The sequence below is a fragment of the Ranitomeya imitator genome, chromosome 1, assembly GCF_032444005.1.
Source record: "Ranitomeya imitator isolate aRanImi1 chromosome 1, aRanImi1.pri, whole genome shotgun sequence".
In the NCBI taxonomy this organism is placed as follows: Eukaryota; Metazoa; Chordata; class Amphibia; order Anura; family Dendrobatidae; genus Ranitomeya; species Ranitomeya imitator.
The window spans coordinates 591,761,677-591,787,620 of record NC_091282.1 but is presented as its reverse complement, the minus strand read 5'-3'; the positions used below and the strand labels follow the sequence as shown (position 1 = coordinate 591,787,620).

At 54.0% G+C, this 25,944-nt stretch overlaps 1 protein-coding gene across 3 annotated transcripts in view; it reads left to right on the top strand.

Annotated features, from left to right (window-relative positions):
• The first annotated feature begins 3,302 nt into the window (after positions 1–3,302).
• Positions 3,303–25,944, top strand: part of LOC138680655 (C2 calcium-dependent domain-containing protein 4D-like) — a 267,619-nt gene continuing 244,977 nt past the window's right edge. For 2 of the 3 annotated variants that reach the window (XR_011321725.1, XM_069767967.1), the window contains exon 1: positions 3,303–3,345. The gene's annotated coding sequence lies outside the window, so the exon portion shown is untranslated. Of the gene's footprint in view, positions 3,366–25,944 lie in introns of all 3 variants that reach the window. The other variant, XM_069767971.1, reaches the window with a different exon arrangement.

Here is a 25,944-nt window from a genome sequence, read left to right as displayed (position 1 = left end):
TGAAATCCTTTAATGCCTGGCACTGACAGTACCACTTTGTTGACATGTATGATGCTAGTTAAAATATTCAGGGGCCCTGTCCTACATATACACCAGTAAATACTTTGCGCCAAATAACAATGTCTGAAAGTCAGCAGAGGAGCCCACCCCTGTACCTAAGTATGCCACCTTTTTTTTTTTTTTTTTTGCGAGACATTAACATCTATTTATTATTTTGGAGTACTAACTGTGTCAGACACTCCTTCCAATTGTCCTCCGCTGACCACACCAATGCTGCCTGTGCACCCCTGCAACATAATTAAACCTGCATTGAGCCAACTTTTTTAATTTAAGGCCTAGTAAGTCTGTCTGTGGTCCCTCCTGCCAATTGTCCTCCACTGACCACAGCAATGCTGTCTGTGTACCCCGGTGACCTAATAAAACCTGCATCGAGCCAACTTTTTTAATTTAAGGCCTAGTAAGTCTGTCTGCGGTCCCTCCTTCCAATTGTGCTCCGCTGACCACACCAATACTGCCTGTGCACCCCTGCAACATAATTAAACCTGCATTGAGCCTAATTTTTTTATTTTAGGCCTAGTAAGTCTGTCTGCGGTCACTCCTTCCAATTGTCCTCCGCTGACCACACCAATGCTGACCGTGTACCCCTGTAACCTTTTTTAAACCTGCATCGAGCCAACTTTGTGGTGTAAGGCCTACTACCAGTGTCTGTCTGCTCCACTCAATACAGCTGTCCTCCTCTTAAAAAAGCTGAGCTGAAATTGTCAGCTGTCCTCTTAAAAAAAATGACCTGCAATTGTCAGGTTTTCAGCCTATCGGAATTTTAAAACTGCATTGGGGCCACAAGTTTGGTTGGGGCCTACTAACGGTGTCTGCAGCTCCAAGGTGTTCTCCTGGTTTCCTGTCTTGAGCTTCGATCTTCAGGCTCTCATTAAGTAGTTGTTAATATAACACTGCATTTGGCCTACTAGTTTGGTTGGGGCCTACTAATGGTGTCTGCTGCTCCATGCTGTTCTCCTGGTTTCCTGTCCTGAGCTTCGATCTTCAGGCTCTCATTAAGTAGTTGTTAATATAACACTGCATTTGGCCTACTAGTTTGGTTGGGGCCTACTAATGGTGTCTGCTGCTCCTTGCTGTTCTCCACTGAACAAAGCAGTGCCGCCTGTTTACTACTGTTACCAATTTTGAACTGCATTTAGACTACTTATTGATTTGGGCCTACTCACTGTGTCAGCCTCTCATTACAGTTTTCCTCCACTGAACAAAGCAATGCCGCCTGGTTAGTCCTGTTACCAATTTTAAAATGCATTTAGCCCACTTTATTATTTGGGCCTATATCTCTATATCTGTGTTTCCTCCTCATCCTGCCCATTGCCCAGCCAGTGCTAGATGACTCTGCTGGTACATTGACTCAGACCGCTACATTCCCTTTGCACACTACACAGCCAGATTCTGACCCAACTTTAGCCAAATGACCCCCAATGTCCAATGCCTAACTATTATTATAAGGTAAATTAAGATTGACAAGCTTCAGTACCAAGAATGGATGTTTTTGCCATTAAAATGGGCACTGTAGGTGTTTTCCTGGCCTCCACTCACTGCCGACTATGCTTCCCCATTGACTTGCATTGGGTTTCGTGTTTCGATCGATCCCCGACTTTTGTTGTATACATTAACATAAGGAAAAGAAAGAAAACAGAGGTTGAGAAATGGCATGAATAAGGAAAGTAAAGATAAACAAGGAGCCCAGAAGAAAATTGTAAAGAGAGTAAAGTAAAGAAAGGAAGATTCAAGAATACTAAAGTGAGGATACAGTAAACAATCAGCCTTGTATACTTACAAGCTGCCGCCTTGACACTCGACCGTGACCCTGCTGCTCCTGCTCACCCTCTGCCGCAGTAGAAGAAGTGCTCTAAAAACAGGAATAAAAAATTGTCACGTGTAGATGTGACAGTGAATACTTCCAATCTGAGGAGGTGAGTAATCACTTCACTGACATGTTCGGCTTCAGAAGGCCCAGGATGTTGCTCCTCATCAGAAGAAGACATTATGATGCATGCAGAAAGAAAGAAATGGAAGAAATTAGGACATGTAGAGACAGAAAATAGAAAATAAAGGCATTGGCCAGGATATACTCACATTGTTCAGTCTTGTTTCCTCCAAGGTGCTTTTGGCATTTTGGTCTGGTTCTCTGTCTGCTGAGCAGTGACCTGCAAATGTCCACTCCCTGCCTTTATCACCTTGAATGTGTGGGGGGGTGGATAATTAGCGTCTAGACATGTTTTTCTCTTGTGCAACGTATGCATTCACAAACGCAAGCAAACGCATGTGCTTGCGGCCACATGCATTCACATAGACAGCAATGCGTTTTTTGCCGCATTCCATCCGCTAACAACCGCATACATTTCTAGGCGGCAAATTGACGCCTCTAAACTGACTACATGTAGCGTTTACTCCGCCAAACCGCAGACGATGAAATGACGCATGCGTCGTCAAACGCAGCAAAACGCAACCAAACGCAGACACATGCGTCCCTAATGTTAAATATATGAATACACAACGCATGCAGATTATTGCGGAAGAAACGCTGCGGACACAACCGCAAATGTGAAACCGGCCTAAGAGCGACAGTCATTGAGATGAAGGTATTATTGTAAGAGCTGACGCCACAACCCTCATTATAAGAGCAATCAGCCATGAAAGGATGGGAGAAAATGGGAAATACAAATTCATTATGATCTCTTTGAGTGTCGGCCAGGGAGAAAATTGCTTGCTGCGGGGACAAAAAAGGAAGTTTCCACTTCATCTGGTCACGTGTACAAAGGATGATGGTATGATCTAATAACTAATATCACAGGGTAACGCTGGAGCAGGTAGTTTGCCATAGCCTCTAGAATCTGCAAAAATTGTTTCTCCGGAATATAAAAGTGACTCAACAGTGGTACCTTTTGACCCGAACACATATCGAGACTGTTACCAAAAATTCCCAATGAGGCAGATTGTCCACAGGGTTTTATGTAGTGGAAAGCGTTTCGTGTAAATCCATCCTGACAAACATATGGCAGGTTGATATTGGCTGCTGACATGATCTGCAACAGAATACAGATATGACACCGAAGAAAAGGGAAATGCACCCTGAAGGCAAATCACAAATGTAAGGGAAGAAGGGGCAAGGAGATGTTGGGATTTCCTGAGGGAAGCACAGGGATAGGAGAGAGGCCAGTTGAGGGAGAGACAATGGAGAGGAAAATCAACACATGACGTCATAGAGGGACTATAAAAGGTGGTGAGGATCACACGGAGCTCAGAGGAAACGAGACTCGCCACAGGGAAGGAGTGGAGATACAGGTGAGGCAATAAACTGCAAGGTGAGAGGAGGAGGAGGACAGATGGCAGCACTGCATGAGGCACTATACTGCAGGGTGAGAGGAGGAGGAGGACACATGGCAGCACTGCATGAGGCAATATACTGCAGGGTGAGAGGGGTAGGAGGACACACAGCAGCACTGCATGAGGCAATATACTGTAGGGTGAGAGGAGGAGGAGGACACACGGCAGCACTGCATGAGGCAATATACTGCAGGGTGAGGGGATTAGGAGGACACATGGCAGCACTGCATGAGGCAATATACTGCAGGGTGAGAGGATTAGGAGGACACATGGCAGCACTGTATGAGGCAATATACTGCAGGGTGAGAGGAGGTGGACACACGGTAGCACTGCATGAGGCACTATACTGCAGGGTGAGAGGGGGAGGAGGACACACAGCAGCACTGCATGAGTCAATATACTGCAGGGTGAGAGGAGGAGGAGGACACACGGCAGCACTGCATGAGGCAATATACTGCAGGGTGAGAGGAGGAGGAGGACACACGGCAGCACTGCATGAGGCAATATACTGCAGAGGGTGAGGGGGACTCACGGCAGCACTGCATGAGGCAACATACTGCAAGGGTGAGGAGGACACACGGCAGCACTGCATGAGGCAATATACTGCAGGGTGAGAGGAGGTGGACACACGGCAGCACTACATGAGGCAATATACTGCAGGGTGAGAGGAGGACACACTGCAGCACTGCATGAGGCACTATACTGCAGGGTGAGAGGGGGAGGAGGACACACGGCAGCACTGCATGAGGCAACATACTGCAAGGGTGAGGAGGACACACGGCAGCACTGCATGAGGCAATATACTGCAGGGTGAGAGGAGGAGGAGGACACACGGCAGCACTGCATGAGGCAATATACTGCAGGGTGAGGGGATTAGGAGGACACATGGCAGCACTGCATGAGGCAATATACTGCAGGGTGAGAGGATTAGGAGGACACATGGCAGCACTGCATGAGGCAATATACTGCAGGGTGAGAGGAGGTGGACACACGGTAGCACTGCATGAGGCACTATACTGCAGGGTGAGAGGGGGAGGAGGACACACAGCAGCACTGCATGAGTCAATATACTGCAGGGTGAGAGGAGGAGGAGGACACATGGCAGCACTGCATGAGGCAATATACTGCAGGGTGAAAGGAGGAGGAGGACACACGGCAGCACTGCATGAGGCAATATGCTGCAGGGGGTGAGGAGCACTCACGGCAGCACTGCATGAGGCAATATACTGCAGGGGGTGAGAAGGAGGACACACGGCAGCACTGCATGAGGCAACATACTGCAAGGGTGAGGGGGACACACGGCAGCACTGCATGAGGCACTATACTGCAGGGTGAGAGGGGGAGGAGGACACACGGCAGCACTGCATGAGGCAACATACTGCAAGGGTGAGGAGGACACACGGCAGCACTGCATGAGGCACTATACTGCAGGGGGTGAGGAGGAGGACACACGGCAGCACTGCATGAGGCAATATACTGCAGGGTGAGAGGAGGTGGACACACGGCAGCACTGCATGAGGCAATATACTGCAGGGTGAGAGGAGGACACACTGCAGCACTGCATGAGGCACTATACTGCAGGGTGAGAGGGGGAGGAGGACACGGCAGCACTGCATGAGGCAACATACTGCAAGGGTGAGGATGACACACGGCAGCACTGCATGAGGCAATATACTGCAGGGTGAGAGGAGGAGGAGGACACACGGCAGCACTGCATGAGGTAATATACTGCAGGGTGAGGGGATTAGGAGGACACATGGCAGCACTGCATGAGGCAATATACTGCAGGGTGAGAGGATTAGGAGGACACATGGCAGCACTGCATGAGGCAATATACTGCAGGGTGAGAGGAGGAGGAGGAGGACACACGGCAGCACTGCATGAGGCAATATACTGCAGGGGGTGAGGAGGACTCATGGCAGCACTGCATGAGGCAATATACTGCAGGGGGTGAGGAGGAGGACACACGGCAGCACTGCATGAGGCAACATACTGCAAGGGTGAGGAGGACACACGGCAGCACTGCATGAGGCAATATACTGCAGGGTGAGAGGAGGTGGACACACAGCAGCACTGCATGAGGCAATATACTGCAGGGTGAGAGGAGGACACACTGCAGCACTGCATGAGGCACTATACTGCAGGGTGAGAGGGGGAGGAGGACACACGGCAGCACTGCATGAGGCAACATACTGCAAGGGTGAGGAGGACACACGGCAGCACTGCATGAGGCAATATACTGCAGGGTGAGAGGAGGTGGACACACAGCAGCACTGCATGAGGCAATATACTGCAGGGTGAGAGGAGGACACACTGCAGCACTGCATGAAGCACTATACTGCAGGGTGAGAGGGGGAGGAGGACACACGGCAGCACTGCATGAGGCAACATACTGCAAGGGTGAGGAGGACACACGGCAGAACTGCATGAGGCAATATACTGCAGGGTGAGAGGAGGTGGACACAAGGCAGCACTGCATGAGGCAATATACTGCAGGGTGAGAGGAGGACACACTGCAGCACTGCATGAGGCACTATACTGCAGGGTGAGAGGGGGAGGAGGACACACGGCAGCACTGCATGAGGCAATATACTGCAGGGTGTGAGGAGGAGGAGGACACACGGCAGCACTGCATGAGGCAATATACTGCAGGGGGTGAGGAGGACTCACGGCAGCACTGCATGAGGCAATATACTGCAGGGTGAGGAGGAGGACACACGGCAGCACTGCATGAGGCAACATACTGCAAGGGTGAGGAGGACACACGGCAGCACTGCATGAGGCAATAAACTGCAGGGGGTGAGGAGGAGGACAAACGGCAGCACTGCATGAGGCAATATACTGCAGGGTGAGAGGAGGTGGACACACGGCAGCACTGCATGAGGCAATATACTGCAGGGTGAAAGGAGGACACACTGCAGCACTGCATGAGGCACTATACTGCAGGGTGAGAGGGGGAGGAGGACACACGGCAGCACTGCATGAGGCAACATACTGCAAGGGTGAGGAGGACACACGGCAGCACTGCATGAGGCAATATACTGCAGGGTGAGAGGAGGAGGAGGACACACGGCAGCACTGCATGAGGTAATATACTGCAGGGTGAGGGGATTAGGAGGACACATGGCAGCACTGCATGAGGCAATATACTGCAGGGTGAGAGGATTAGGAGGACACATGGCAGCACTGCATGAGGCAATATACTGCAGGGTGAGAGGAGGTGGACACACGGTAGCACTGCATGAGGCACTATAATGCAGGGTGAGAGGGTGAGGAGGACACACGGCAGCACTGCATGAGTGAATATACTGCAGGGTGAGAGGAGGAGGACACACGGCAGCACTGCATGAGGCAATATACTGCAGGGTGAGAGGAGGAGGAGGAGGACACATGGCAGCACTGCATGAGGCAATATACTGCAGGGGGTGAGGAGGACTCATGGCAGCACTGCATGAGGCAATATACTGCAGGGGGTGAGGAGGAGGACACACGGCAGCACTGCATGAGGCAACATACTGCAAGGGTGAGGAGGACACACGGCAGCACTGCATGAGGCAACATACTGCAAGGGTGAGGAGGACACACGGCAGCACTGCATGAGGCAACATACTGCAAGGGTGAGGAGGACACACGGCAGCACTGCATGAGGAAATATACTGCAGGGTGAGAGGAGGTGGACACAAGGCAGCACTGCATGAGGCAATATACTGCAGGGTGAGAGGAGGACACACTGCAGCACTGCATGAGGCATTATACTGCAGGGTGAGAGGGGGAGGAGGACACACGGCAGCACTGCATGAGGCAATATACTGCAGGGTGTGAGGAGGAGGAGCACACACGGCAGCACTGCATGAGGCAATATACTGCAGGGTGAGAGGAGGAGGACACACGGCAGCACTGCATGAGGCAATATACTGCAGGGTGAGAGGAGGAGGAGGACACACGGCAACACTGCATGAGGCAATATACTGCAGGGGGTGAGGAGGACTCACAGCAGCACTGAATGAGGCAATATACTGCAGGGTGAGAGGGCACACGGCAGCACTGCATGAGGCAATATACTGCAGGGTGTGAGGAGGAGGACACACGGCAGCACTGCATGAGGCAACATACTGCAAGGGTGAGGAGGACACACGGCAGCACTGCATGAGGCAATATTCTGCAGGGTGAGAGGAGGAGGACACACGGCAGCACTGCATGAGGCAATATACTGCAGGGTGTGAGGAGGAGGACACATGGCAGCACTGCATGAGGCACTATACTGCAGGGTGAGAGGAGGAGGACACACGGCGGCATTGCCTGAAGCAATATACTGCAGGGTGAGAGGAGGAGTAGGACACATGGCAGCACTGCATGAGGCAATATACTGCAGGGTGAGAGGAGGAGGACACATGGCAGCACTGCATGAGTCAATATACTGCAGGGTGTGAGGAGGAGGACACACGGCAGCACTGCATGAGGCAATATACTGCAGGGGGTGAGGAGGACGCACGGCAGCACTGCATGAGGCAATATACTGCAGGGTGAGAGGAGGACACACGGCAGCACTGCATGAGGCAATATACTGCAGGGTGAGAGGAGGACACACTGCAGCACTGCATGAGGCACTATACTGCAGGGTGAGAGGGGGAGGAGGACACACAGCAGCACTGCATGAGGCAATGTACTGCAGGGTGTGAGGAGGAGGAGCACACACAGCAGCACTGCATGAGGCAATATACTGCAGGGTGAGAGGAGGACACACTGCAGCACTGCATGAGGCACTATACTGCAGGGTGAGAGGGGGAGGAGGACACACGGCAGCACTGCATGAGGCAATATACTGCAGGGTGTGAGGAGGAGAAGCATACACGGCAGCACTGCATGAAGCAATATACTGCAGGGTGAGAGGAGGAGGACACACGGCAGCACTGCATGAGGCAATATACTGCAGGGTGAGAGGAGGAGGAGGACACACGGCAGCACTGCATGAGGCAATATACTGTAGGGGGTGAGGAGGACTCACAGCAGCACTGCATGAGGCAATATACTGCAGGGTGAGAGGACACACGGCAGCACTGCATGAGGCAATATACTGCTGGGTGTGAGGAGGAGGACACACGGCAGCACTGCATGAGGCAACATACTGCAAGGGTGAGGAGGACACACGGCAGCACTGCATGAGGCAATATACTGCAGGGTGAGAGGAGGAGGACACACGGCAGCACTGCATGAGGCAATATACTGCAGGGTGTGAGGAGGAGGAGGACACACGGCAGCACTGCATGAGGCACTATACTGCAGGGTGAGAGGAGGAGGGCACACAGCGGCATTGCCTGAGGCAATATACTGCAGGGTGAGAGGAGGAGTAGGACACATGGCAGCACTGCATGAGGCAATATACTGCAGGGTGAGAGGAGGAGGACACACGGTAGCACTGCATGAGGCACTATAATGCAGGGTGAGAGGGTGAGGAGGACACACGGCAGCACTGCATGAGTCAATATACTGCAGGGTGAGAGGAGGAGGACACACGGCAGCACTGCATGAGGCAATATACTGCAGGGTGAGAGGAGGAGTAGGAAACATGGCAGCACTGCATGAGGCAATATACTGCAGGGTGAGAGGAGGAGGACACATGGCAGCACTGCATGAGTCAATATACTGCAGGGTGTGAGGAGGAGGACACACGGCAGCACTGCATGAGGCAATATACTGCAGGGGGTGAGGAGGACGCACGGCAGCACTGCATGAGGCAATATACTGCAGGGTGAGAGGAGGACACACGGCAGCACTGCATGAGGCAATATACTGCAGGGTGAGAGGAGGACACACTGCAGCACTGCATGAGGCACTATACTGCAGGGTGAGAGGGGGAGGAGGACACACAGCAGCACTGCATGAGGCAATATACTGCAGGGTGTGAGGAGGAGGAGCACACACAGCAGCACTGCATGAGGCAATATACTGCAGGGTGAGAGGAGGACACACTGCAGCACTGCATGAGGCACTATACTGCAGGGTGAGAGGGGGAGGAGGACACACGGCAGCACTGCATGAGGCAATATACTGCAGGGTGTGAGGAGGAGAAGCATACACGGCAGCACTGCATGAAGCAATATACTGCAGGGTGAGAGGAGGAGGACACACGGCAGTACTGCATGAGGCAATATACTGCAGGGTGAGAGGAGGAGGAGGACACACGGCAGCACTGCATGAGGCAATATACTGCAGGGGGTGAGGAGGACTCACAGCAGCACTGCATGAGGCAATATACTGCAGGGTGAGAGGACACACAGCAGCACTGCATGAGGCAATATACTGCTGGGTGTGAGGAGGAGGACACACGGCAGCACTACATGAGGCAACATACTGCAAGGGTGAGGAGGACACACGGCAGCACTGCATGAGGCAATATACTGCAGGGTGAGAGGAGGAGGACACACGGCAGCACTGCATGAGGCAATATACTGCAGGGTGTGAGGAGGAGGAGGACACACGGCAGCACTGCATGAGGCACTATACTGCAGGGTGAGAGGAGGAGGGCACACAGCGGCATTGCCTGAGGCAATATACTGCAGGGTGAGAGGAGGAGTAGGACACATGGCAGCACTGCATGAGGCAATATACTGCAGGGTGAGAGGAGGAGGACACACGGTAGCACTGCATGAGGCACTATAATGCCGGGTGAGAGGGTGAGGAGGACACACGGCAGCACTGCATGAGTCAATATACTGCAGGGTGAGAGGAGGAGGACACACGGCAGCACTGCATGAGGCAATATACTGCAGGGTGAGAGGAGGAGGACACACGGCAGCACTGCATGAGGCAATATACTGCAGGGGGTGAGGAGGACTCATGGCAGCACTGCATGAGGCAATATACTGCAGGGGGTGAGGAGGAGGACACACGGCAGCACTGCATGAGGCAACATACTGCAAGGGTGAGGAGGACACACGGCAGCACTGCATGAGGCAATATACTGCAGGGTGAGAGGAGGTGGACACACGGCAGCACTGCATGAGGCAATATACTGCAGGGTGAGAGGAGGACACACTGCAGCACTGCATGAGGCACTATACTGCAGGGTGAGAGGGGGAGGAGGACACACGGCAGCACTGCATGAGGCAACATACTGCAAGGGTCAGGAGGACACACGGCAGCACTGCATGAGGCAATATACTGCAGGGTGAGAGGAGGAGGAGGAGGACACACAGCAGCACTGCATGAGGCAATATACTGCAGGGGGTGAGGAGGACTCATGGCAGCACTGCATGAGGCAATATACTGCAGGGGGTGAGGAGGAGGACACACGGCAGCACTGCATGAGGCAACATACTGCAAGGGTGAGGAGGACACACGGCAGCACTGCATGAGGCAATATACTGCAGGGTGAGAGGAGGTGGACACACGGCAGCACTGCATGAGGCACTATACTGCAGGGTGAGAGGAGGAGGACACACAGCGGCATTGCCTGAGGCAATATACTGCAGGGTGAGAGGAGGAGTAGGACACATGGCAGCACTGCATGATGCAATATACTGCAGGGTGAGAGGAGGAGGACACACGGTAGCACTGCATGAGGCACTATAATGCAGGGTGAGAGGGTGAGGAGGACACACGGCAGCACTGCATGAGTCAATATACTGCAGGGTGAGAGGAGGAGGACACACGGCAGCACTGCATGAGGCAATATTCTGCAGGGTGAGAGGAGGAGGAGGAGGACACACGGCAGCACTGCATGAGGCAATATACTGCAGGGGGTGAGGAGGACTCATGGCAGCACTGCATGAGGCAATATACTGCAGGGGGTGAGGAGGAGGACACAAGGCAGCACTGCATGAGGCAACATACTGCAAGGGTGAGGAGGACACGGCAGCACTGCATGAGGCAATATACTGCAGCGTGAGAGGAGGTGGACACACGGCAGCACTGCATGAGGCAATATACTGCAGGGTGAGAGGAGGACACACTGCAGCACTGCATGAGGCACTATACTGCAGGGTGAGAGGGGGAGGAGGACACACGGCAGCACTGCATGAGGCAACATACTGCAAGGGTGAGGAGGACACACGGCAGCACTGCATGAGGCAATATACTGCAGGGTGAGAGGAGGTGGACACACAGCAGCACTGCATGAGGCAATATACTGCAGGGTGAGAGGAGGACACACTGCAGCACTACATGACGCACTATACTGCAGGGTGAGAGGGGGAGGAGGACACACGGCAGCACTGCATGAGGCAACATACTGCAAGGGTGAGGAGGACACACGGCAGCACTGCATGAGGCAATATACTGCAGGGTGAGAGGAGGTGGACACAAGGCAGCACTGCATGAGGCAATATACTGCAGGGTGAGAGGAGGACACACTGCAGCACTGCATGAGGCACTATACTGCAGGGTGAGAGGGGGAGGAGGACACACGGCAGCACTGCATGAGGCAATATACTGCAGGGTGTGAGGAGGAGGAGCACAGACGGCAGCACTGCATGAGGCAATATACTGCAGGGTGAGAGGAGGAGGACACACGGCAGCACTGCATGAGGCAATATACTGCAGGGTGAGAGGAGGAGGAGGACACACGGCAACACTGCATGAGGCAATATACTACAGGGGGTGAGGAGGACTCACAGCAGCACTGAATGAGGCAATATACTGCAGGGTGAGAGGGCACACGGCAGCACTGCATGAGGCAATATACTGCAGGGTGTGAGGAGGAGGACACACGGCAGCACTGCATGAGGCAACATACTGCAAGGGTGAGGAGGACACACGGCAGCACTGCATGAGGCAATATTCTGCAGGGTGAGAGGAGGTGGACACACGGCAGCACTGCATGAGGCAATATACTGCAGGGTGTGAGGAGGAGGACACACGGCAGCACTGCATGAGGCACTATACTGCAGGGTGAGAGGAGGAGGACACACGGCGGCATTGCCTGAGGCAATATACTGCAGGGTGAGAGGAGGAGTAGGACACATGGCAGCACTGCATGAGGCAATATACTGCAGGGTGAGAGGAGGAGGACACATGGCAGCACTGCATGAGTCAATATACTGCAGGGTGTGAGGAGGAGGACACACGGCAGCACTGCATGAGGCAATATACTGCAGGGGGTGAGGAGGACTCACGGCAGCACTGCATGAGGCAATATACTGCAGGGTGAGAGGAGGACACGCGGCAGCACTGCATGAGGCAATATACTGCAGGGTGAGAGGAGGACACACTGCAGCACTGCATGAGGCACTATACTGCAGGGTGAGAGGGGGAGGAGGACACACAGCAGCACTGCATGAGGCAATAAACTGCAGGGTGAGAGGAGGACACGCGGCAGCACTGCATGAGGCAATATACTGCAGGGTGAGAGGAGGACACACTGCAGCACTGCATGAGGCACTATACTGCAGGGTGAGAGGGGGAGGAGGACACACAGCAGCACTGCATGAGGCAATATACTGCAGGGTGTGAGGAGGAGGAGCACACACGGCAGCACTGCATGAGGCAATATACTGCAGGGTGAGAGGAGGAGGACACACGGCAGCACTGCATGAGGCAATATACTGCAGGGTGAGAGGAGGAGGAGGACCCACGGCAGCACTGCATGAGGCAATATACTGCAGGGGGTGAGGAGGACTCACAGCAGCACTGCATGAGGCAATATACTGCAGGGTGTGAGGAGGAGGACACACGGCAGCACTGCATGAGGCAACATACTGCAAGGGTGAGGAGGACACACGGCAGCACTGCATGAGGCACTATACTGCAGGGTGAGAGGAGGAGGACACACGGCGGCATTGCCTGAGGCAATATACTGCAGGGTGAGAGGAGGAGTAGGACACATGGCAGCACTGCATGAGGCAATATACTGCAGGGTGTGAGGAGGAGGACACACGGCAGCACTGCATGAGGCAATATACTGCAGGGGGTGAGGAGGACGCACTGCAGCACTGCATGAGGCAATATACTGCAGGGTGAGAGGAGGACACACGGCAGCACTGCATGAGGCAATATACTGCAGGGTGAGAGGAGGACACACTGCAGCACTGCATGAGGCACTATACTGCAGGGTGAGAGAGGGAGGAGGACACACAGCAGCACTGCAGGAGGCAATACACTGCAGGGGGTGAGGAGGAGCACACACAGCAGTACTGCATGAGGCAATATACTGCAGGTTGAGAGAAGGAGGAAACACGGCAGCACTGCATGAGGCAATATACTGCAGGGTGAGAGGAGGAGGAGGACACACGGCAGCACAGCATGAGGCAATATACTGCAGGGGGTGAGGAGGACTCACGGCAGCACTGCATGAGGCAATATACTGCAGGGTGAGAGGACACACGGCAGCACTGCATGAGGCAATATACTGCAGGGTGTGAGGAGGAGGAGGACACACGGCAGCACTGCATGAGGCACTATACTGCAGGGTGAGAGGAGGAGGACTCACAGCAGCACTGCATGAGGCAATATACTGCAGGGTGTGAGGAGGAGGACACACGGCAGCACTGCATGAGGCAACATACTGCAAGGGTGAGGAGGACACACGGCAGCACTGCATGAGGCAATATACTGCAGGGTGAGAGGAGGTGGACACACAGCAGCACTGCATGAGGCAATATACTGCAGGGTGAGAGGAGGACACACTGCAGCACTACATGACGCACTATACTGCAGGGTGAGAGGGGGAGGAGGACACACGGCAGCACTGCATGAGGCAACATACTGCAAGGGTGAGGAGGACACACGGCAGCACTGCATGAGGCAATATACTGCAGGGTGAGAGGAGGTGGACACAAGGCAGCACTGCATGAGGCAATATACTGCAGGGTGAGAGGAGGACACACTGCAGCACTGCATGAGGCACTATACTGCAGGGTGAGAGGGGGAGGAGGACACACGGCAGCACTGCATGAGGCAATATACTGCAGGGTGTGAGGAGGAGGAGCACAGACGGCAGCACTGCATGAGGCAATATACTGCAGGGTGAGAGGAGGAGGACACACGGCAGCACTGCATGAGGCAATATACTGCAGGGTGAGAGGAGGAGGAGGACACACGGCAACACTGCATGAGGCAATATACTACAGGGGGTGAGGAGGACTCACAGCAGCACTGAATGAGGCAATATACTGCAGGGTGAGAGGGCACACGGCAGCACTGCATGAGGCAATATACTGCAGGGTGTGAGGAGGAGGACACACGGCAGCACTGCATGAGGCAACATACTGCAAGGGTGAGGAGGACACACGGCAGCACTGCATGAGGCAATATTCTGCAGGGTGAGAGGAGGTGGACACACGGCAGCACTGCATGAGGCAATATACTGCAGGGTGTGAGGAGGAGGACACACGGCAGCACTGCATGAGGCACTATACTGCAGGGTGAGAGGAGGAGGACACACGGCGGCATTGCCTGAGGCAATATACTGCAGGGTGAGAGGAGGAGTAGGACACATGGCAGCACTGCATGAGGCAATATACTGCAGGGTGAGAGGAGGAGGACACATGGCAGCACTGCATGAGTCAATATACTGCAGGGTGTGAGGAGGAGGACACACGGCAGCACTGCATGAGGCAATATACTGCAGGGGGTGAGGAGGACTCACGGCAGCACTGCATGAGGCAATATACTGCAGGGTGAGAGGAGGACACGCGGCAGCACTGCATGAGGCAATATACTGCAGGGTGAGAGGAGGACACACTGCAGCACTGCATGAGGCACTATACTGCAGGGTGAGAGGGGGAGGAGGACACACAGCAGCACTGCATGAGGCAATAAACTGCAGGGTGAGAGGAGGACACGCGGCAGCACTGCATGAGGCAATATACTGCAGGGTGAGAGGAGGACACACTGCAGCACTGCATGAGGCACTATACTGCAGGGTGAGAGGGGGAGGAGGACACACAGCAGCACTGCATGAGGCAATATACTGCAGGGTGTGAGGAGGAGGAGCACACACGGCAGCACTGCATGAGGCAATATACTGCAGGGTGAGAGGAGGAGGACACACGGCAGCACTGCATGAGGCAATATACTGCAGGGTGAGAGGAGGAGGAGGACCCACGGCAGCACTGCATGAGGCAATATACTGCAGGGGGTGAGGAGGACTCACAGCAGCACTGCATGAGGCAATATACTGCAGGGTGTGAGGAGGAGGACACACGGCAGCACTGCATGAGGCAACATACTGCAAGGGTGAGGAGGACACACGGCAGCACTGCATGAGGCACTATACTGCAGGGTGAGAGGAGGAGGACACACGGCGGCATTGCCTGAGGCAATATACTGCAGGGTGAGAGGAGGAGTAGGACACATGGCAGCACTGCATGAGGCAATATACTGCAGGGTGTGAGGAGGAGGACACACGGCAGCACTGCATGAGGCAATATACTGCAGGGGGTGAGGAGGACGCACTGCAGCACTGCATGAGGCAATATACTGCAGGGTGAGAGGAGGACACACGGCAGCACTGCATGAGGCAATATACTGCAGGGTGAGAGGAGGACACACTGCAGCACTGCATGAGGCACTATACTGCAGGGTGAGAGAGGGAGGAGGACACACAGCAGCACTGCAGGAGGCAATACACTGCAGGGGGTGAGGAGGAGCACACACAGCAGTACTGCATGAGGCAATATACTGCAGGGTGAGAGAAGGAGGAAACACGGCAGCACTGCATGAGGCAATATACTGCAGGGTGAGAGGAGGAGGAGGACACACGGCAGCACAGCATGAGGCAATATACTGCAGGGGGTGAGGAGGACTCACGGCAGCACTGCATGAGGCAATATACTGCAGGGTGAGAGGACACACGGCAGCACTGCATGAGGCAATATACTGCAGGGTGTGAGGAGGAGGAGGACACACGGCAGCACTGCATGAGGCACTATACTGCAGGGTGAGAGGAGGAGGACTCACAGCAGCACTGCATGAGGCAATATACTGCAGGGTGTGAGGAGGAGGACACACGGCAGCACTGCATGAGGCAACATACTGCAAGGGTGAGGAGGACACGGCAGCACTGCATGAGGCACTATACTGCAGGGTGAGAGGAGGAGGACACACGGCGGCATTGCCTGAGGCAATATACTGCAGGGTGAGAGGAGGAGTAGGACACATGGCAGCACTGCATGAGGCAATATACTGCAGGGTGTGAGGAGGAGGACACACGGCAGCACTGCATGAGGCAATATACTGCAGGGGGTGAGGAGGACGCACTGCAGCACTGCATGAGGCAATATACTGCAGGGTGAGAGGAGGACACACGGCAGCACTGCATGAGGCAATATACTGCAGGGTGAGAGGAGGACACACTGCAGCACTGCATGAGGCACTATACTGCAGGGTGAGAGAGGGAGGAGGACACACAGCAGCACTGCAGGAGGCAATACACTGCAGGGGGTGAGGAGGAGCACACACAGCAGTACTGCATGAGGCAATATACTGCAGGGTGAGAGAAGGAGGAAACACGGCAGCACTGCATGAGGCAATATACTGCAGGGTGAGAGGAGGAGGAGGACACACGGCAGCACAGCATGAGGCAATATACTGCAGGGGGTGAGGAGGACTCACGGCAGCACTGCATGAGGCAATATACTGCAGGGTGAGAGGACACACGGCAGCACTGCATGAGGCAATATACTGCAGGGTGTGAGGAGGAGGAGGACACACGGCAGCACTGCATTAGGCACTATACTGCAGGGTGAGAGGAGGAGGACACACAGCGGCATTGCCTGAGGCAATATACTGCAGGGTGAGAGGAGGAGTAGGACACATGGCAGCACTGCATGAGGCAATATACTGCAGGGTGAGAGGAGGAGGAGGACACACGGCAGCACTGCATGAGGCAGTATACTGCAGGGTGAGAGGAGGAGGACACATGGCAGCACTGCATGAGTCAATATACTGCAGGGTGTGAGGAGGAGGACACACAGCAGCACTGCATGAGGCAATATATTGCAGGGGGTGAGGAGGACGCACGGCAGCACTGCATGAGGCAATATACTGCAGGGTGAGAGGAGGACACATGGCAGCACTGCATGAGGCAATATACTGCAGGGTGAGAGGAGGACACAATGCAGCACTGCACGAGGCACTATACTGCAGGGTGAGAGGGGGAGGAGGACACAAAGCAGCTCTGCATGAGGCAATATACTGCAGGGTGTGAGGAGGAGGAGCACACACGGCAGCACTGCATGAGGCAATATACTGCAGGGTGAGAGGAGGAGGACACACGGCAGCACTGCATGAGGCAATATACTGCAGGGTGAGAGGAGGAGGAGGACACACGGCAGCACAGCATGAGGCAATATACTGCAGGGGGTGAGGAGGACTCACGGCAGCACTGCATGAGGCAATATACTGCAGGGTGAGAGGACACACGGCAGCACTGCATGAGGCAATATACTGCAGGGTGTGAGGAGGAGGACACACGGCAGCACTGCATGAGGCAACATACTGCAAGGGTGAGGAGGACACACGGCAGCACTGCATGAGGCAATATACTGTAGGGTGAGAGGAGGAGGACACACGGCAGCACTGCATGAGGCAATATACTGCAGGAGTAAGGAGGGCACACGGCAGCACTGCATGAGGCAATATACTGCAGGGTCAGAGGAGGAGGACACACGGCGGGATTGCCTGAGGCAATATACTGCAGGGTGAGAGGAGGAGTAGGACACATGGCAGCACTGCATGAGGCAATATACTGCAGGGTGAGAGGAGGAGGAGGACACACGGCAGCACTGCATGAGGCATTATACTGCAGGGTGTGAGGAGGAGGACACACAGCAGCACTACAAGAGGCATTAAACTGCAGGGTGAGAATAGGAGTAGGAGGACACACAGCAGCACTGCTTGAGGCAATATACTACAGGGTGAGAGGAGGAGGAGGACACATGGCAGCACTGCATGAGGCAATATACTGCAGGGTGAGAGGAGGAGGACACACAGCAGCACTGCATGAGGCATTATACTGCAGGGTGAGAATAGGAGTAGGAGGACACACAGCAGCACTGCTTGAGGCAATATACTACAGGGTGAGAGGAGGAGGACACACGGCAGCACTGCATGAGGCAATGTACTGCAGGGTCAGAGGAGGAGGACACATGGCAGCACTGCATGAGGCAATATACTGCAGGGTCAGAGGAGGAGGACACATGGCAGCACTGCATGAGGCAATATACTACAGGGTGAGAGTTGAAGGAGGACACACGTCAGCACTGCATGAGGCAATATACTGCAGGGTGAGAGGAGGAGGAGGAGGACGCACGGCATGAGGCAATATACTCCAGGGTGTGATGAGGAGGACACAGCAGCACTACATGACACAATATACTGCAGGGTGAGAGGAGGACGAGGACGCATGGCAGCACTGCATGAGGCAATATACTGCAGGGTGAGAGGAGGAGGAGGACACACGGCAGCACTGCATGAGGCAATATACTGCAGGGTGAGAGGAGGAGGAGGACACATGGCAGCACTGCATGAGGCAATATACTGCAGGGTGTGAGGAGGAGGACACACGGCAGCACTGCATATGGCAATATACTGCAGGGTGTGAGGAGGAGGACACACGGCAGCACTGCATATGGCAATATACTGCAGGGTGTGAGGAGGAGGACACACGGCAGCACTGCATGAGGCATTATACTGCAGGGTGTGAGGAGGAGGACACACAGCAGCACTACAAGAGGCATTAAACTGCAGGGTGAGAATAGGAGTAGGAGGACACACGGCAGCACTGCATGAGGCATTATACTGCAGGGTGTGAGGAGGAGGACACACAGCAGCACTACAAGAGGCATTAAACTGCAGGGTGAGAATAGGAGTAGGAGGACACACAGCAGCACTGCTTGAGGCAATATACTACAGGGTGAGAGGAGGAGGAGGACACATGGCAGCACTGCATGAGGCAATATACTGCAGGGTGAGAGGAGGAGGACACACAGCAGCACTGCATGAGGCATTATACTGCAGGGTGAGAATAGGAGTAGGAGGACACACAGCAGCACTGCTTGAGGCAATATACTACAGGGTGAGAATAGGAGTAGGAGGACACACAGCAGCACTGCTTGAGGCAATATACTACAGGGTGAGAGGAGGAGGAGGACACATGGCAGCACTGCATGAGGCAATATACTGCAGGGTGAGAGGAGGAGGACACACAGCAGCACTGCATGAGGCATTATACTGCAGGGTGAGAATAGGAGTAGGAGGACACACAGCAGCACTGCTTGAGGCAATATACTACAGGGTGAGAGGAGGCGGACACACGGCAGCACTGCATGAGGCAATGTACTGCAGGGTCAGAGGAGGAGGACACATGGCAGCACTGCATGAGGCAATATACTACAGGGTGAGAGTTGGAGGAGGACACACGTCAGCACTGCATGAGGCAATATACTGCAGGGTGAGAGGAGGAGGAGGAGGACGCACGGCAGCACGGCATGAGGCAATATACTCCAGGGTGTGATGAGGAGGACACAGCAGCACTACATGACACAATATACTGCAGGGTGAGAGGAGGACGAGGACGCATGGCAGCACTGCATGAGGCAATATACTGCAGGGTGAGAGGAGGAGGAGGACACACGGCAGCACTGCATGAGGCAATATACTGCAGGGTGAGAGGAGGAGGAGGACACATGGCAGCACTGCATGAGGCAATATACTGCAGGGTGTGAGGAGGAGGACACACAGCAGCACTGCATGAGGCAATATACTCCAGGGTGAGAGGAGAACACATGGCAGCAGTGCATGAGGCAATATACTGCAGGGTGTGAGGAGGTGGAGGACACACGGCAGCACTGCAAGAGACAATATACTGCAGGGTGAGAGGAGGAGGAGGACATACCGCAGCACTGCATGAGGCAATATACTGCAGGGTGTGAGGAGGAGGAGGACACATGGCAGCACTGCATGAGGCAATATACTGCTGGGTGTGAGGAGGAGGACACACAGCAGCACTGCATGAGTCAATATTCTGCAGGGTGAGAGGATTAGGAGGACACATGGCAGCACTGCATGAGGCAATATACTGCAGGGTGAGAGGAGGTGGACACACGGCAGCACTGCATGAGGCAATATACTGAAGTGTGTGAGGAGGAGGACACACGGCAGCACTGCATGAGGCAGCATACTGCAGGGTGAGAGGAGGAGGACACACGGCAGCACTGCATGAGGCAATATACTGCAGGGTGAGAGGAGGACACACAGCAGCACTGCATGAGGCAATATACTGCAGGGTGAGAGGAGGAGGAGGAGGATACACGGCAGCACTGCATGAGTCAATATACTGCAGAGTGTGAGGAGGAGGAGGACATACGGCAGCACTGCATGAGGCAATTGTAACGGGTCTACCAATCTAGGGTACCTCTTTCAGTACCACCCCGTGTTGTCGGAGGTCCACTCTGCTTTGGCTGGAGTCTGAATGAAGGACGCTGGCTGGATTTCCTTGATTATATGGGCGCATATAAAAGATCACTGCTTCTCCACGTATTTCCAGTCTGACAAAACTTTACTCACAGGACACAGAATATAAAACACAGATACAGAGGGCAGGCCAATAGAAAAGCGGCAGGCCAGACATACATTACATTAGCCGCAGGTGGCCGGAGCCTGCTGATATTTACTGTGGGAATTACAAAGGTGTGGGGGGGTATGGATAAAAAGGGAATATCGTGTCCCTTCTGCCCAGGGGCGCAGCCTGTTAGCTGATGCATTAGGGACATGCTTCTCACATGGAACCTATTATACATACATATAACTGCACAACATATTCTGGGTGCTGAGTGGTTCCGTAACACGTAACACGGCTCCCCTTTCCAGCGACGCGATCGGCATACACAGTCTGATCCTTAACGGATCGGTTTGGGGATGACTGAAGTTTATGGGGTTGGCACAAGTTCCGTTTGTCAACTTAGTCCATCGGCGTTACCATTTTGTTTGGCGGGTCTGTAGTGGATGGTGAAGTCCAGAGGTTGTAGGGCTAAACTCCACCGCAGCAATCTGGCGTTGTCTCCGGAGACCCGACTAAGCCAGAATAGGGGATTATAATCCGTTGGGAGGGAAAACTGTCATCCATACAAATATGGTTGCAACTTTTTGAGTGCCCATACTACTGCCAGGCACTCCTTTTCGATGGCCGCATAGCTTACTTCACGGGGCAGTAGTTTCCGACTCAGGTAAGCTACTGGGTGTTCTTGGTCATCCGGCCTGACTTGGCTCAGTACTACCCCCAATCCAAACATAGAAGCGTCTGTGTGAACAAGAAAACGTTTAGTTGGATCGGGTACAGCCAATACAGGGGTATTGGTGAGGGCGTCCTTTAGTTGGTGGAAGGCTTACTCACACTCTGGGGTCCAGGTTACCTGGCGGGGTTGGTTCTTATGGGTCAGATCAGTGAGGGGCTTGGCTACGCTGCTGTAATTGGGAACAAATTTCCCGTAATACCCCGTTGTCCCTAGAAACGCCATGACCTGGGTTTTAGTGCGTGGGGTGGGCCATTTGGCTATGGCCTCAATCTTGGCTGGTTCTGGTCGCTGTTTCCCCTTTCCCACCCAATGCCCTAAATACTGAACCTCTGCTTTGCCCACATGACACTTGTTTTGGTTCAGGGTGATTCCGGACTGGTGGATCCTGTCCAATACTGTCTCTATGTGATTTAGATGCTCTTCCCATGTCGCACTGTAGATGGCGATATCGTCCAGGTAGGCACAAGCATAGTCCTGGAGACCATCCAGAAGCCAGTCAGCCAGCCTTTGGAAGGTCGCCAGGGCATTCTTCATCCCGAATGGCATAACTCGAAACTGGAATAAGCCGAACGGGGTGACAAATGCCGACTTGGGAACAGTGTCAGGACTAAGGGGAATCTGCCAGTAGCCTTTGCATAGATCAATGGTGGTCAAATACTTTGCATGGGATATGCATCCGTCACTGTTTTCTCATTGAGCTTACGATAGTCTACACAAAACCGTGTAGTCCCATCCTTCTTGGGCACTAACACTACGGGGGATGCCCAGGGACTATCTGACTCTTCAATGACCCCTAAACGCAACATCTCTTGTATCTCTTGTCGCATCCCCTCTCGTACAGACTCAGGGATGCGGAAGGGGTTTTGTCGCAGGGGGGTCTGATCCTAGGTCTCAACCTTGTGTTGTGCCAGGTGAGTGTACCCTGGTCTCCCCGAAAACATCCTCTGTCGCTGCCTCAACAACTCCTCCACCTGCTGTCTCTCCCGGGGGCCTAGGTCTTCACCCAAGTGTACCTGGTCCCATGTTTTAGACGGAGTCCTTTCCCCTAAGACATCTGGCAAGCGAAGTCCGGCTAAATCCTCTGCTTCAGATGCACAGATGGCCACTACCTCTTCAGGGCGCTCCCTGTAGGGCTTCAGCATATTCACATGGAACGTGCGGATAACCCTGGGGTCATCACAATCGGCAACATTATAGGTTGTCGGCTATTTTCCCCACTACCTGGTAGGGCCCCTGCCATGCAGCTTGGAACTTGTTCTGCTTAGTGGGCTCTAACACCAGGACCTTCTGTCCTATTTCCAAGGTGCGCTCTCTGGCCCTCCGATTGTACCATACGCGTTGGCGCCGCTGGGTCGCCTGCATGTTCATACGTACAGCCTGGGTCAGCTCCTGTAGGTGGTCCCGGAATTCCAGCACATAGGGTACAATAGGTACCCCTTCTATGAGGCCCTCCCCTTCCCAGTGTTCTAGCACTAAGTCTAGGGGTCCCCTTACCCGTCTCCCGTATACCAGCTTGAACGGGGAGAACCCCATGGATTCTTGGGGCACCTCCCGATAGGCAAACAGGAGGTGTGGCAAGAATTTCTCCCAGTCCCTGTAGGTCCTGGTAAAAATCCCAATGAGCTGTTTTAATGTCCCGTTAAAGCGTTCACACAACCCATTGGTTTGCGGGTGGTACGGGGCGCTTCTAATGGACTTTACGCTGCACAGCTTCCACAGTTGGTTGGTCACCTCTGCTGTAAACTGGGTACCCTGGTCCGACATAATCTCCCGGGGAAATCCAACCCGTGAGAAAACCTGGAGCAGGGCGGCCGCCACTGTCTCTGCCAGTATGTTAGGTATCGCAACCGCATCTGGATACCATGTGGCATAATCTACCACTGTCAATATATACCTTTTTCCCTGACGGACTGGGTTTGGCTAACGGCCCTATCAGATCGACCGCTACTCGGCTAAATGGTTCCTCCACAATGGGGAGGGGGCGTAATTTGGCCTTGCATCGATCCCCCATCTTGCCAATGCGCTGTCAACTGTCACAGGTCTGGCAGTACTGACGAACATCATAGGTTTCCCGCCGGCCAAAGAAGTTTTGTGTCCGACGATGCCTGGTGCGACTGACGCCGAAGTGCCCTGCCAAGGGTATGTCATTAGAGATTCACCTGCTTATACTTCTTGGGAACTACCAGCTGCCGTTTTATAGTGGGGCTCGTCCCTGTGTGGTGCTGCTCTGTGATCTGGTAGAGGAGTCCCTGCTTCCATACAAACTGTTCCCCTTCCAGTACCCCTCTCCTCTCCTGTGCCTTCCCACGATATCCCTCCAATGGAGGATCCTCAAGTAACTCCCTCTTAAATTCATCTGGGGTGGCCCAAGAAATGTGTCTGGCTATGGGAATACATGTAGGGCTGGGATGTCTTACCTGGGCCTCCTCTGAGTGTGATTCCACCTCCGCAGCTTGAGCTTCTCTCCGGGTGGTCACAGGATATGTCTCAGCCAGAGGGGCAACCGAGAATGCAGACAACATGGGCCCCAAGTCATTTCCCAGCAAGATGTCTGCAGGCAAATCCTTCATCTCTTCCACCCCTTGGTTAGTCGTAGCCCCCAATGCCGGGTCAGCTTCGCCTTGGTAGCAGTATACAGCAGCCCGGCTGAAGGTAGCTGTTCCCGCCTTTGGCCACTGGGTATGCTGAGTCCGGATGGGATATTGTCTTTGCAGGTGGCCCAGCTGACGGCAGGTGTGGCATCGTGCCCCAGGGGGACTGTGGTAGGCCGGGTTTCTAGCTGGTCCCCCTACAATCTTTGGTGGTTTGGGGCCCTCCAGGTCCATGGGCGGGTCCCTAGTGACCATCTTTGATCCGGACAACTGCGGCCTCCTGGCATCATGATGTTCATCGGCCAGACGAGCGGCTTCCTCAAGAGTCGTTGGCCGCCTGTCCCAAAGCCATTCCTGTGTCTCGGGGGTTAGTCCATTAAAGAATCGTTCCAACAAGAAGAGCTGGAGAACGTCCTCCTTAGTGGTTGCTTTGCTCCCTTGTTCCCACTGTAGCAGTGACCGCCGTAATTTACAGGCCTATTCAGTGTGGGTATCGGTTACGCGTTTTATAAGTCGGCGGAACTTTTGGCGGTATGCCTCTGGTGTCAGCGCATACCAGGCCAAGATCACTTTTTTGATCCGCTCATAGTCCATACAGTCCTCATCAGGTACCATGCGATAGGCTTCCGCTGCCCGGCCTGTCAGCTTGCTGGCCAGAATCTGAACCCATTCCTCCGGCTTCACTTGATGAAGGGCACACTGCCACTCAAAGTCCTGCAGAAAACCATCAATGTCTTCCTCTGCCTCCCCCAACTGTTGGAAGGCATTATACTGGATCTTTTTGTGGCTTACTGTTGAAGGTACCTGGTCGAAGGCCAGAGCTCCCCCTGCTCGCTGACCCTCCTCTCTCCGCTCTGCCATCTCCATCTTGGCCAGCTCCACTTTGGTCCGCTCTGCCATCTCTGTCTTGGCTAGCTCTATTCTGGTCCGCTCGGCCATCTTTTCCTTCAGATCAGTACGCACATCAGCCATCACCTCTCGTATGATCTCTACTGCAGGGTTTGGGCCATAGAACGCCAGTCTGTTCTTTACCTCCCTCTGGAATTCAGTCTCCTCCACGTTCACATTGGGGGGCACTGCACTGTCATGTTCCATGACGGCTGCTATCAAATCCGCTTTTGTTTTGTTGCTGGCGATCAACCCTCGAGCTTCCACCAGATCTTTTAATGTAGTCCTCTTTAACTTCTGATAGTTGTTTTCCATTCATTCCTTTCCTCCTGTAGGTGTATCATATCCTGCTGTCTGCCACGAGTGTAACAGGGTCTGCCAATCTGGGGTACCTCTTTCAGTACCACCCCGTGTTTTCGGAGGTCTACTCTGCTTTGGCTGGAGTCTGAATGAAGGATGTTGGCTGGAATTCCTTGATTACATGGGCGCATATAAAAGATCACTGCTTCTCCACGTATTTCCAGTCTGACAACACTTTACTCATAGGACACAGAATATATAACACAGATACAGAGGGCAGGCCAATAAAAAAGCGGCAGGCCAGACATACATTACAATAGCCGCAGGTGGCCGGAGCCTGCCGATATTTACTGTGGGAATTACAAAGGTGGGGGGGGGGCTGTTAAAAGGGGAATATCGTGTCCCCTCTGCCCAGGGGCGCACTTGTTGGCTGATGCATTAGGGACATGCAGGCTCGGACTGGCCCACCGGGGAACCGGAGGGCCCTGACACTGGCATCTGCTGGCAGGGCCTCCCCCCGCTCCAGGGCCCTCCCCCCGCTCCAG